Source organism: Notothenia rossii (assembly GCF_949606895.1).
Source record: "Notothenia rossii genome assembly, chromosome: 8".
Taxonomy (NCBI): domain Eukaryota; kingdom Metazoa; phylum Chordata; class Actinopteri; order Perciformes; family Nototheniidae; genus Notothenia; species Notothenia rossii.
The window spans coordinates 9,735,326-9,749,527 of NC_136906.1; the positions used below are offsets into that span (position 1 = coordinate 9,735,326).

Here is a 14,202-nt window from a genome sequence, read left to right on the forward strand (position 1 = left end):
TGTCAGTCATCCAGTGTTCAACTCTCAGGACTATAAAGTGTCCCAGAGCACTGGAGCATGGTGCTGCTGATGCAAAGTGTCTCTCTATGGAAATGCTCTGACTGACTCCAACAGGGACCTGGATTACTCTGATGATGCTGTTCATCAATGGATCCATCTCTCGGTCAGAGCATTGATCAGGAATGGGTCAGCGCTCACTTGTTTGAGGCTCTAAGTTCAATGGATACATTTTCTTGCAGTTCATTTCATTAAAAAGCTCAAATTAATTACCCCAAATAATCAATACCACCTAGGAAAAACTAAATGGAGGTTTATTATTAATCCTGATGGACAAACAAACATGTATTTATGGGAATTATGCACATTTGGAAGTTTAACATGCAAAGCTTTTATTAGACATGTATTGTTTCATTTAAATGTTCAATTACTTGGATGAAAAAGTTGATAAAATCGTAAAAAAACATATTTTGTGAACAATTCGTTTTTCGAAAGAATCATCTTAATTTTGAAAACTTAAGAAACAACTTAATATTCATTTTAAAGGTTTAAAAGGTTCACAAAAGAAACATTAGATACTTTTCCATAGTTTGTGAATCTGTTTCAAACATTTGAAGCAGTGATTATATAAAGTGGGTAAACTGTGGATGTGTTTGGTGAGTTTGTTTGTGTCAAAGTCAGAGAGCCGTGTCTCTCTACAGTGAGAGGTTTTTGTACGGCGGCTCAATGACTTTGTATCACTGTGGTACACGTTCGGTGGAGGAACCAGACTGGATGTTGGAAGTAAGTCAAGTATTCATTTAAAAGAGCAATTTCTCTTTTGTTGTACTTTTTATTAAGCAAACTAAGAGAAATAGTTGCCTCTCCATGTCATTGTATAAATTCTTCTCAAATATTTTGCACTCAGAGGCTAGCTTTCCTCCAGCAAAAGAAGTTTAAATGTTTTCATGAGAGTTAAACATTGAACAGAGAATATATCGTTATTTCCACCTTTAATGGTGAAGTAGCTTCTTGAGGGCTGGTAGGTTTAGTTCAGTGAGTCAAAGTCAGAGAGCCGTGTCTCTCTACAGTGAGAGGTTTTTGTACGGCGGCTCAATGACTTTGTATCACTGTGGTGGACTTTTGGTGGAGGAACCAGACTGGATGTTGGAAGTAAGTTTCTGCACAAAAACTAAATATGATGTTGTTAAGAGATGTTTTAAATTCTGTGTTAGAATGTTTGAGAGATAGATTTGTATTATTTTAATCGTAATGTTTAGATAGTATTAGTATTCATGTCTTTATTTCTCTTCATCATTGAGCCTAAGTCGGAGCAGCTTTTCTTGAAATGTCTTTATACATTCCCAACATACTGTCATTTAAACAGCTTCAAATGTGAAATGATGAAACTGCTAATTTTACCTCAACTTATTTTAAATGTTTCTATCTCTGTTCTCTCCTCTGTTTTCAAAGAAATTACGAAAACAGTTTTTATATACAGTTAAACAGAGTAAAGATAAGGATGGATATTAAAAAATGTGTTGAATTCTTTCAGACATTATTTTAAAGTTTGTAGAAACTGGGAAGTGATTGAGATTCACATTAAGCTCAATGTATTGCTCCATTTCCCGTATTTGTTCATTTATCCAGTAAATAATTTAATAATGGTTTGCAGAGTTCAGGTTTTGGAGGATTTTGAACTCAACTTTTTTAAATGCTTCCTAATGTTGTACTTTATTCCTAGTGTAGTCTGACATATTTCAGGTGATTCTGTGTGAAGTGTGTCTGTGCTGATTTGCATGAGAGGCTCCTTAAAGGGAAGTGAAACAATGTGTGAGTGAGAGACTGATGGAGCAGAACCAACATCTGACAGAAACTCCTTAAAGGAGAAACACTCTCACAGCAAAGGTGTCCCAGTGTCTGCTGGTTGATTGACAGCTGTGTGCTCCCTGTCCTCTAATCTGATTGGTGTCTCCTAGGTGATGTCCCTCCCACCCTGACGGTGCTGGCTCCCTCCACAGAAGAGCTGCAGCAGGGGAAGGTCACGCTCATGTGCCTGGCCAACAACGGCTTCCCCTCAGACTGGAGTCTGGCCTGGAAGGTGGACGGCAGCAGCAGCAGCAGCAGCAGCAGCAGCAGCTGGGAGGAGAGCAGGAGCCCCGGGGTGCTGGAGAAGGACGCCCACTACAGCTGGAGCAGCACCCTGAGGCTCCCTGCAGACCAGTGGAGGAAGGTGGTCTCTGTGACCTGTGAGGCCACCCAGGGCTCCCAGACTCCGCTCTCAGAGACACTGAGGAGAGACCAGTGTTCCCAGTCCTGAGCGGACTCACTGGGACTCTGCTTTCTCTCTCACACTGCTCTCAGTCTGCTCTCTGGCTCTCAGGACATGTTTCAACATCAACCTGTTTTTGCTTCTGTCGATGGTTTCAACATTTCAAAACAATAAAGATGAATGTGTGTATTATAAAAGTGACATGTGTTCTGATTCCCTTTCTGTGAGATATATTATATAAAAGGAACCTTTTTCACATTAATTCACAAAAGCCATCATACATTTTTTCCAGATTACTTGTTAATAATTGCTAGACTGTTGATGTACTTCTGCATTCATTTAGGTTCTATCTATGTTATTAATTAGTTCCAATAACCTTAGTAGGAATATTTAAATGGTAAACCACAAAGCTCTTATAACTAATGTTTAATGTATTCTCTATGTTATGTTCATGCGTTGTTAAATATACCCTGAATTCATTCTGGACATCTGACTCAATAAGAAAAAGACATTCAGGTTAAGAAATGAAAAGCAGGGTATCATCTGCATATAGTTATATAACTTGAATCTAAATTGAGATGACCTTAAAGGTCCCCTATTATACTCCTTTTCAACAATATATTATAGGTCTCAGATATTTACAAACCATGTCTCTGAAGTGTTTGGCTCAAACAACCAACGCTGTCATTTGAACGGCGATCAAGCCTAAAGCCACAGAGATCTTCTTGTACTGTCCTTTGTTCTTAGAGGAAGTGCAGAAACACGTAACTCTGGATTTGTTTTAATGTTTGAGTTGCAATAAACGACACAGCAGCTTTTTGGCATGATAAAACTATTATTTTCTGCCTCACTCATGAGAGTAACATCTGACAAAATGACAGCCTCGCCTACTGATTTAAAATGTGTGCTCTAAAATGATATTTATAAATGACTATTATCATTATTATAAGCAACACAATAAATGGCAAAGATATGTAGAAAATAAACGTAATTGAGATACGTTCATAACGAACGTAACGTGGGAGAAAATACGTTTCTAGCAAAACGTACTTGAGAATGCAGTTTAGTTATGTGGGAACGTACTTTTTAGGAGACAGGGTTGTTGAGGAAGCACTCAGCGCTTTATGTGGCGTTTCCTCAACTCGCTGAAGAACATTGAGACCAGTGGAGTCTGAGGAAGATAAAGACGGAGCAGAAAGTCCAGCCAGAGCCGAAGCATTCTATCCCTCCTCGACTGCTGGTGAGTTCAATCATATTTGGATCTTTGTGATCGCTTTGCAGGTACTGTGGATTACATTGGTGCATTTATGTCAATGACAATGGATTTAGATGGATAGATATTTACTTTGTTCATCCCAATTTGGGAAATTATTTTGTTACCGGACCATTGTGTTCAACATTCAAATACAAATACTTAAACAGTGGAATAGAGTTAACATTTAACAATTACAAATCAAATGAAAATGGAAAATAGTATATCAAATATAAACAACTTAACAAGTTCTGGATATTTAAAATATTCTTTACAAAGGTCAAAAATACTGCAGTAGCAGGAATATAGGCTTATACTATACTGTATAAACATATGAGAGCATATCATTTACAAATATACAGAAAATTGCAAATTGTTCTCAGGAAGTGGAGCTCAACTATGCAGCAGTGAGCTCTCTGCCAGCCAGAGGTGAGGTGTTGAAAAGTGTTATTGCAGAAGGCAGGAATGTTTTCCTCTCCCTCTCTGTGTGACAGCAGAGAGCAGTCTGTTGGAGAAGGAGCTCCTGTCTGTCCAGCTGCAGGTGGAGAGGGTGGGTGGGGTCATCCATGATGGATAACAGTTTGTTAGTGTCCTCCTCTCCACCACAGCCACACACTGCCCAGTTTCACACCAGTGATAGAGCCAGCTTTCCTGGTCAGTTTATTGAGTCTGCTGGTGATGCTGCCCCCCCCCTCAAGAAGAGTGCACTGGCCACAACAGACTAGTAGAAGATCTCCAGCATCTTGCTGCACACGTGGAAGGATCTCAACTTCCTCAGAAAATAGAGTCGGCTCATCCCCTTCTTGTACACAGCGTCAGTGTTGATGCTCCACTTCAGTCCGTTGTCTAAATGCACTCCCAGGTACCTATACTCTGTTTACTGGATTATTCAGCCGCTTTTGAAAGACTGTTTTTGAGTTGGACAATTCCTTTGGACTTGAACATTTCTCCAGTTATTTTAGTTTGTGCTGCTGTTGGGGACAGAGTTATATCCGAACAAGGATGTTTGATTTGAAGTTGGGACTTTTGATCTTTGGGAGTCTCTCCAGTGAGACAGAAGTGAACACTGTTCAAAAGGAAGATGAGCACCCATGAGTTTAGAGTGGCTTTTATAGATTTAGATTTACAATGTTGCTGTGTTTAGATTTGAGTTCATTCTCTTGAGAAGTATTTCAGAATTCTTTGCTTGAAAAAGAAGAAAGTTACATGCTTAATGAGATGACGGACATTTCATGTGTCTGTGTGTGTGTGTGTGTGTGTGTGTGTGTGTGTGTGTGTGTGTGTGTGTGTGTGTGTGTGTGTGTGTGTGTGTGTGTGTGTGTGTGTGTGTGTGTGTGTGTGTGTTTGTGTGTGCATGTGTGTGTGTGTGTGTGTGTGTGTGTGTGTGTGTGTGTGTGTGTGTGTGTGTGTGTGTGTGTGTGTGTGTGTGTGTGTGTGTGTGTGTGTGTCCTCAGTGAAGTGTAGCTTCCAGCTGCAGCAGTCAGTTCAGTTCCTGTTTGACTGAGGGAGGTTTTTGTACGATGCTTTTTCACTGTGTGAACACATACTGACTGTTGGGGTAATGGAGACTCTGACAGTAGTAAACTGCTGCATCATCAGCCTGGACTCCACTGATGGTCAGAGTGAAGTCAGAGTTTGATCCACTGCCCGTGAAACGGTCTGAAATCCCTGATTCTCGAGTGGTAGCACGGTAAATGAGCAGTTTAGGAGTTCCTCCATCTCTCTGTTGGTACCAGGCTAAACAGTTCCCTTCATAAACCCCCTGACTGGTCGTACATGTGATGGAGACGGAGCGTCCCAGAGCAGAGCTCACTGCTGCAGACTGAGTCAACGTGTACTGGCCTCTGGACTCTGAGGATACAGAGACAAAGACATAAAGCAGCGTCATGGTTTTGTCCGCTTCATTTCAGAGGGACGGATGTTCACAGAGGAGAGGAGTTTGATTCTCTGGACTTTACCTGTGAAGCAGCAGCAGAGGAGAGTCCAGATGAGGACGCAGATCAAAGTCATGTTTTTGATGAGGAGGATTTCTGTGGCTTCTGTTGTCATGAAGGACAGCTGTCAGTCATCCAGTGTTCAACTCTCAGGACTATAAAGTGTCCCAGAGCACTGGAGCATGGTGCTGCTGATGCAAAGTGTCTCTCTATGGAAATGCTCTGACTGACTCCAACAGGGACCTGGATTACTCTGATGATGCTGTTCATCAATGGATCCATCTCTCGGTCAGAGCATTGATCAGGAATGGGTCAGCGCTCACTTGTTTGAGGCTCTAAGTTCAATGGACACATTTTCTTGCAGTTCATTTCATTAAAAAGCTCAAATTAATAACCCCAAATAATCAATACCACCTAGGAAAAACTAAATGGAGGTTTATTATTAATCCTGATGGACAAACAAACATGTATTTATGGGAATTATGCACATTTGGAAGTATAACATGTTGAGCTTTTATTAGACATGCATTGTTTCATTTAAGTGTTCAATTACTTTGATGAAAAAGTTGATCAAATCGTAAAAAAAACATATTTTGTGAACAATTCGTTTTTCGAAAGAATCATCTTAATTTTGAAACTTAAGAAACAACTTAATATTCCTTTTAAAGGTTTAAAAGGTTCACAAAAGAAACATTAGATACTTTTCCATAGTTTGTGAATCTGTTTCAAACATTTGAAGCAGTGATTATATAAAGTGGGTAAACTGTGGATGTGTTTGGTGAGTTTGTTTGTGTCAAAGTCAGAGAGCCGTGTCTCTCTACAGTGAGAGGTTTTTGTACGGCGGCTCAATGACTTTGTATCACTGTGGAACACGTTCGGTGGAGGAACCAGACTGGATGTTGGAAGTAAGTCAAGTATTCATTTATAAGAGCAATTTCTCTTTTGTTGTACTTTTTATTAAGCAAACGAAGAGAAATAGTTGCCTCTCCATGTCATTGTATAAATTCTTCTCAAATATTTTGCACTAAGAGGCTAGCTTTCCTCCAGCAAAAGGAGTTTAAATGTTTTCATGAGAGTTAAACATTGAACAGAGAATAAATCATTATTTCCACCTTTAATGGTGAAGTAGCTTCTTGAGGGCTGGTAGGTTTAGTTCAGTGAGTCAAAGTCAGAGAGCCGTGTCTCTCTACAGTGAGAGGTTTTTGTACGGCGGCTCAATGACTTTGTATCACTGTGGTTGACTTTTGGTGGAGGAACCAGACTGGATGTTGGAAGTAAGTTTCTGCACAAAAACTAAATATGATGTTTTTAAGAGATGTTTTAAATTCTGTGTTAGAATATTTGAGAGATAGATTTGTATTATTTTAATCGTAATGTTTAGATAGTATTAGTATTCATGTCTTTATTTCTCTTCATCATTGAGCCTAAGTCGGAGCAGCTTTTCTTGAAATGTCTTTATACATTCCCAACATACTGTCATTTAAACAGCTTCAAATGTGAATTGATGAAACTGCTAATTTTACCTCAACTTATTTTAAATGTTTCTATCTCGGTTCTCTCCTCTGTTTTCAAAGAAATTACGAAAACAGTTTTTATATACAGTTAAACAGAGTAAAGATAACGATGGATATTAAAAAATGTGTTGAATTCTTTCAGACATTATTTTAAATTTTGTAAAACTGGGAAGTGATTGAGATTCACATTAAGCTCAATTGATTGCTCCATTTCCCGTATTTGTTCATTTATCCAGTAAATAATTTAATAATGGTTTGCAGAGTTCAGGTTTTGGAGGATTTTGAACTCAACTTTTTTAGATGCTTCCTAATGTTGTACTTTATTCCTAGTGTAGTCTGACCTATTTCAGGTGATTCTGTGTGAAGTGTCTTTGTGCTGATTTGCATGAGAGGCTTCTTAAAGGGAAGTGAAACAATGTGTGAGTGAGAGACTGATGGAGCAGAACCAACATCTGACAGAAACTCCTTAAAGGAGAAACACTCTCACAGCAAAGGTGTCCCAGTGTCTGCTGGTTGATTGACAGCTGTGTGCTCCCTGTCCTCTAATCTGATTGGTGTCTCCTAGGTGATGTCCCTCCCACCCTGACGGTGCTGGCTCCCTCCAGAGAAGAGCTGCAGCAGGGGAAGGCCACGCTCGTGTGCCTGGCCAACAACGGCTTCCCCTCAGACTGGAGTCTGGCCTGGAAGGTGGACGGCAGCAGCAGTAGCAGCAGCAGCTGGGAGGTGAGCAGGAGCCCCGGGGTGCTGGAGAAGGACGCCCACTACAGCTGGAGCAGCACCCTGAGGCTCCCTGCAGACCAGTGGAGGAAGGCGGGCTCTGTGACCTGTGAGGCCACCCAGGGCTCCCAGACTCCGCTCTCAGAGACACTGAGGAGAGACCAGTGTTCCCAGTCCTGAGCGGACTCACTGGGACTCTGCTTTCTCTCTCACACTGCTCTCAGTCTGCTCTTTGGCTCTCAGGACATGTTTCAACATCAACCTGTTTTTGCTTGTGTCGATGGTTTCAACATTTTAAAACAATAAAGATTAATGTGTGTATTATAAAAGTGACATGTGTTCTGATTCCCTTTCTGTGAGATATATTATATAAAATGAACCTTTTTCACATGAATTCACAAAAGCCATCATACATTTTTTCCAGATTACTTGTTAATAAATGCTAGACTGTTGATGTACTTCTGCATTCATTTTGGTTCTATCTATGTTATTAATTAGTTCCAATAACCTTAGTAGGAACATTTAAATGGTAAACCACAAAGCTCTTATAACTAATGTTGAATGTATACTCTATGTTATGTTCATGCGTTGTTAAATGTTACCCTGAATTCATTCTGGACATCTGACTCAATCAGAAAAAGACATTCAGGTTAAGAAATGAAAAGCAGGGTATCATCTGCATACAGTTATATAACTTGAATCTAAATTGAGATGACCTTAAAGGTCCCCTATTATACTCCTTTTCAACAATATATTATAGGTCTCAGATATTTACAAACCATGTCTCTGAAGTGTTTGGCTCAAACAACCAAACAGATCATGCATGGTATAATGCAGTAAACCCCTCTGCTTCAGCCCTGTGTTTGGTTAAAAGAAAACACAGTGGTGCTCTAGGAGGAGATTCAGGTGATAAGGTGGGCGGGTGTTACCTTGGTTATGGGCTAATGGTTGCACAGCCCAACAAAACTTGACATCACAAAGTGGCCAAAATCTGATCAGCTCATTTTCAGACAGGTTTTTATATAGATGGATCAGGATAAAAAGAAAGGGAATCTTTTTTCCTGAAACTTTCATAATGTCTTTACACAGAGGGGACACATGTTCAGGTATAGAAGATATGGACAAGAGGATTTTTCATAATAGGTGACCTTTCAATCTTATTTAATGGACACATTACAACTCAACCTAAAATGTTGATACACCAGTCTCTGTCCTCTTGCTATTTGTTCTGTTTGCAGAATCAATACATTTAATGAACTTTCGCTGATTGAATTAAAACTGATATTTGACTAAAACAAAGACCTAATCGTGGCTGTGCCTGTTGCTATGGTCCTGACTCATGGACCCTGAGTCGTGGGTCCTGAGTCAAGGATCCTGAGTCGTGGACCCTGAGTCCTGGACCCTGAGTCCTGGATCCTGAGTCCTGGATCCTGAGTCCTGGATCCTGAGTCCTGGACCCTGAGTCTTGGCTGTAGCTGTCGCTGTGGTCCTGCCTGATGCTCTCCTTAATACTTCTTTGATGGCTCCCACAGGATTGTTGCCATCCACTTGGATTCAATGTCTTCTTATTTATAGACACATGCATTTTCAAGCATTGGGACTACCTATGTTGTAAATGTATTGTCTTTTTAATTTACAAATGACATCTATTGCACGTCTGTCCGTCCTGGGAGAGGGATCCCTCCTCTGTTGCTTCCTCCTGGATTTTTTTCATTTATTTTCTTTGAATGTTTTTCTTGTCCAATGTGAGGGTCCGAGGTCCAAGGGTGTCGTATTTATAGTCTGTACAAACTGTAAAGTACACTGAGACAAATGTAAAATGTCTGATATTGGGCTATATGAATTGATGGATTGAATCTTCAGCTTTTTCCTTGATATATACACATATACAGATCACTGCGGTTTTATAAGTTTTTTAGAAGAAATTGCAGAGCATCATTGATATATTGTAAGTGCAATACAACTGTATCAATGATACACTTATGTAATTGTACACAATTTCTTACAGCATGATAGAAAATAAGTTTTGTTAAGAGCTCAAATATATTTCTTTTCCTGCTCCTTGACAAATTACGTTAGAAAGCAAACATAAAAAGTAGGAATTTAGCATTCACTCAATATGTATACAAAATTAAATATGTGCTAAACTTAATGTCACTTGGGGTTCACAGTTATGAGGGCCAAAGCTATAGAGTGGTTATTAAAGCCGTCAAAAATCACAAACTAATTGTAAATCTATCTTTAACAGAAATAAACAAGTTGTTTTAATGTTGAACGTGTTGTTGTGGTATTACATTTAAATAATGTTGGTAATGAATGCTATAGTTATTTTTTTTTTCTGTGCAGTTGTTCATTCAAATCACTTCCTCTTTTGTTGAGGAGGTTTTTGTACGACGTTGTATCACTGTGTGAACGGGAAGCTGTTACCCTGCTGACAATAATAATCTCCTGCATCTTCAGTCTGAACTCCAGTGACGGTCAGAGTGAAGACAGTCCCAGATCCACTTCCACTGAAACGATTTGAAACTCCATACTGAAGAGATGTAGCCTGATACACCAAGAGTTTAGGAGCTTCTCCAGGTTTCTGAAGGTACCAGTTAAGGTTTGTACTAACACTTGTACTGGCTGTACATTTGATAGAAAGAGTCTGTCCTGGAACAACAGACCGAGATCCAGGAGACTGAGTCAGGAGGATTTCTCCTGATGAATCTGGAAAACATGAAAACAGCAGAAGGGTTATTGAGACAAATCCAGCTTGGAGAAAGATGATCAACATCCAAACAGAAGAGCATCCTCTCTTTAACATGGAGAACAGATGGAAGAAGGTACATGCTGCTTGTCTCAGTGCTTCTCCATCATAGCAGATCATCATGTTGGGGAACCTGGTTGCATCCTGAAGCAAAGTTTTCAGAAGAGAGTCTCACCCTGAACAAGGAGCCCCAGGGTGGCCAGCAGTAGAGTCAGTGACATCATCATTGTGCTGCCGGCGTGTCAGTGGCTCTGAACAGCCGCTGATCACCTCTGGCCTCTTAACGTCTAGGAGCAGAGAGGCAGGACACATATGCAAACACACAGTCAGTGAAGTGTAGCTGTCCTCAAACAGCATGGTGTTCCCCCTCAGTGCTGACAGCATTCACTGTTTCATGTTTCACTACATAATGGGCTCTCAGAGATTACTATGTCGAACACAAGTTCATCTGGTTTACACAAAGCAAGAACTACAAGTTGAGCCTGTTGGTGAGAAGATTTTAAAGTATAGAAATATATGTTGTTTGACACACGTGAAAGAAAATAATCTATTGATACAGATTGTTAAAAGGTTTCACACCACAATACAAATTCAGTTTTGCAAGTTTTCTTATACAGTAGCTACTTTAATTTACATGATTCATTTAGACAGAAATGTAAAGTCTGAAGTCGGCATATATACGGCAAATACTATATTTAATGACTGATCACATTATGGTCTTAAAGATGAAACAAGGCAGTTTTATATGATGTGAAACTTAGTGTCATTAGTGGGGAATATGATTTGATGATGAATATACTCAGAGAAGATAGCTGAAATGCTGAGGCTTTTCTTTCATCTCCATAAAGTTGTATTACAGTTTTTCTCGATTGCTAACACACTAAAATTATACATAAAGCACAATTATTTTAACTGACACTCAAAGAGCAAAACATCGGCTCAAATCTCCAAAACTCTAAACACGTTTTCAGCTTTTCACACAATTTGCAAATCAACATGGTACTTTTTGCAAACCACTGCACACGTTTCTCCACGTAAGACACAGGAATCTGACATAAAGTCACGTGTTAGCTGGTTTAAAACACTGATATTCAAAATGCCTCACACATGGACCAATGATCAAGAAACACGTTCCACCTGACCAAACACGTGTTAGCATAATTGTTGGCTCATCAGTCAGGATGTTAGCACTATAAAAAGACCACAGGTGAGTACTTTCTTACAATAATGAAGCAATAATGAAGCAAGAGGAAGCGGAAGAGCTGGGCTGAGAGGAGGAGGAAGAGGTGGGTGAGAGTGAGAGGAGGAAGAATGAGAGGTAGAGCTGGAGGGAGAGGACGTGGACAAAGAAGAATAATCATAATGAAATGAAATGTTATCAACCATGGTTTGACGATGAGAGAGGCTGGACAGAGGGTTCAGCCGAAGCCGATTTACTGTTGCCTCTGTAATCCGGACACTTAGACTTGAAAACAGGTTACCGTAGTTACCAGTTTGTAGCTCTGCATAACTCATGATATATCAGTGCTTATATCTGTTCTGTGAAACGTATTTACTTCATTACTGTAATTGAATTGTTGGCATGTTGCATACTATAACTGTATAAACATCCTGCCCAATTGACTGTGGTAAACTCACTTGTATGCAACACAGACTGACCAACCACTATATCTTTGTTGTTTATCTGAAGGACTGAGCAACAAAGAGGTGCAGGTGGAAGGCCAAGGATTTCCAATGAGGCACAGGAAGCAGCAGTTACAAACTGGGTTTTGGCAAACAATGCCATCACACTTAGAGAGATCCGAAGCATAGTAACTATGTGCTGAGATGCATGATGCACAATGTTATTTTTGAATAAAATGTGTTTTCAACAACTCATTTGTATTTCTTCATTTACTGTATTTCTGTAAACTCAAGCAATCTTTCTCTGCAGAAACCTCTATGAACAGATCAGAGCCCATAAAGATGAAAGTGCTTTAGATTATGCTCAGCAGTGTGTAGTTGGGTGGTCAAACCATGTAGTATTAAGAATGAAGTGTGTTATATTTGGTGCAAAAGTTTGAATTTGGTAAGTGTTTATGTAGTTTTCAGTGCTGTTCTTCACTTAGCAGGAGAAATTAGGTGTTTTGCACTTTGGGTGTTTGGTTTTGTGAATTGTGTTTAGTGTTCTGAGAAACTGAGCAATTAAAATAAAATGTGTGTTAGCAATCGAGAAAAGCTGTATTTCAGTTTTCAGATGCTCCTTGTTTTATCATCTGTTCAAATCTACTATCTGAAATATAGCTGACACCTGTTGAGCAGCATGAAGTGTTGGATTCCCATCTGTTGTTTACCGTTTACATTATTTGTTAAGTTGTATCAAGATGTGCTTCAAGCTAAGCTGGAGATGATCATTTACAGATTTGTTTGTCCATTTAAACAGTGTAATTCAATTTCTTCTTAACTTTCACATCCATCACTCACTGAAATGTTCAAAGGACTGTTGAATGAACTTTGACCGGCTCTTTGAAAAGATCTCATGTAACAGCTGTCTTGATTTTTATTCTTGGCTCCACATTGAATAAAGAATCCAGTTTAAGATACTGGTGGTCCCTTTTAGAGCTCTACATGGTCAGACAGCCTCCTTTAACTCTGATCTCCTACAGCGCTGTATCACTAGGAGGTCAGGAACGTCTCATGATCAGGGCTCGCTAGATTTACCTCAGACTTTAAAGTGAAGGTGACCTTTGGTTTGAATTCGGTACTTTTCATCTTTGGGAGTCACTCCAGTTAGACAGAAGTGAACGCTGTTCAAAAAGAAGCTGAGGACCAATAAGTTTAGTGTGGCTTTTATAGATTTAGTATTTTAGTATGGTGTGTATGAGTTCATTCTCTTAATATATTATTGGGAACATTTCAGAAGTCTTTGCTTGAAAAAGAAAAAGTGACACGCTTAATGGAGATGAAAGTGTGTGTGTGTGTGTGTGTGTGTGTGTGTGTGTGTGTGTGTGTGTCCTCAGTGAAGTGTAGCTTCCAGCTGCAGCAGTCAGTTCAGTTCCTGTTTGACTGAGGGAGGTTTTTGTACGACGCTTTTTCACTGTGTGAACACCAACTGACTGTTGGGGTAATGGAAACTCTGACAGTAGTAAACTGCTGCATCATCAGCCTGGACTCCACTGATGGTCAGAGTGAAGTCAGAGTTTGATCCACTGCCTGTGAAACGGTCTGAAATCCCTGATTCTCGAGTGGTAGCATAATAAATGAGCCGTTTAGGAGTTCCTCCATCTCTCTGTTGGTACCAGGCTAAACAGTTCCCTTGATGAACCGCCTGACTGGTCTTACATGTGATGGAGACGGAGCGTCCCAGAGCAGAGCTCACTGCTGCAGACTGAGTCAACGTGTACTGGCCTCTGGACTCTGAGGATACAGAGACAAAGACATAAAGCAGCGTCATGGTTTTGTCCGCTTCATTTCGGAGGGACGGATGTTCACAGAGGAGAGGAGTTTGATTCTCTGGACTTTACCTGTGAAGCAGCAGCAGAGGAGAGTCCAGATGAGGACGCAGATCAAAGTCATGTTTTTGATGAGGAGGATTTCTGTGGCTTCTGTTGTCATGAAGGACAGCTGTCAGTCATCCAGTGTTCAACTCTCAGGACTATAAAGTGTCCCAGAGCACTGGAGCATGGTGCTGCTGATGCAAAGTGTCTCTCTATGGAAATGCTCTGACTGACTCCAACAGGGACCTGGATTACTCTGATGATGCTGTTCATCAATGGATCCATCTCTCTGTCAGAGCATTGATCAGGAAT

At 40.1% G+C, this 14,202-nt stretch overlaps 2 long non-coding RNA genes and 2 gene segments (V, D, J or C); 2 read left to right on the top strand and 2 right to left on the bottom strand.

Moving 5' to 3' along the window:
* The first annotated feature begins 667 nt into the window (after positions 1 to 667).
* LOC307016091 (immunoglobulin kappa constant-like) lies at positions 668 to 2,429 on the top strand. The segment is given in 2 exons: positions 668 to 780; positions 1,956 to 2,429.
* Positions 2,430 to 5,028: 2,599 nt separating this feature from the next.
* Positions 5,029 to 5,549, bottom strand: LOC307014358 (Ig kappa chain V region 120-like). The segment is given in 2 exons: positions 5,459 to 5,549; positions 5,029 to 5,351 (listed from the first exon to the last, which is right to left on the bottom strand).
* A 714-nt stretch (positions 5,550 to 6,263) lies between these two features.
* LOC307016786 lies at positions 6,264 to 7,998 on the top strand. Its single transcript, XR_013801902.1, has 2 exons — positions 6,264 to 6,339; positions 7,514 to 7,998. It is a non-coding gene; the product is annotated as an uncharacterized lncRNA (long non-coding RNA).
* Positions 7,999 to 9,901: 1,903 nt separating this feature from the next.
* LOC307017152 lies at positions 9,902 to 10,855 on the bottom strand. The gene is made up of 2 exons (XR_013802039.1): positions 10,590 to 10,855; positions 9,902 to 10,374 (listed from the first exon to the last, which is right to left on the bottom strand). It is a non-coding gene; the product is annotated as an uncharacterized lncRNA (long non-coding RNA).
* Between the last annotated feature and the right edge of the window lie 3,347 nt (positions 10,856 to 14,202).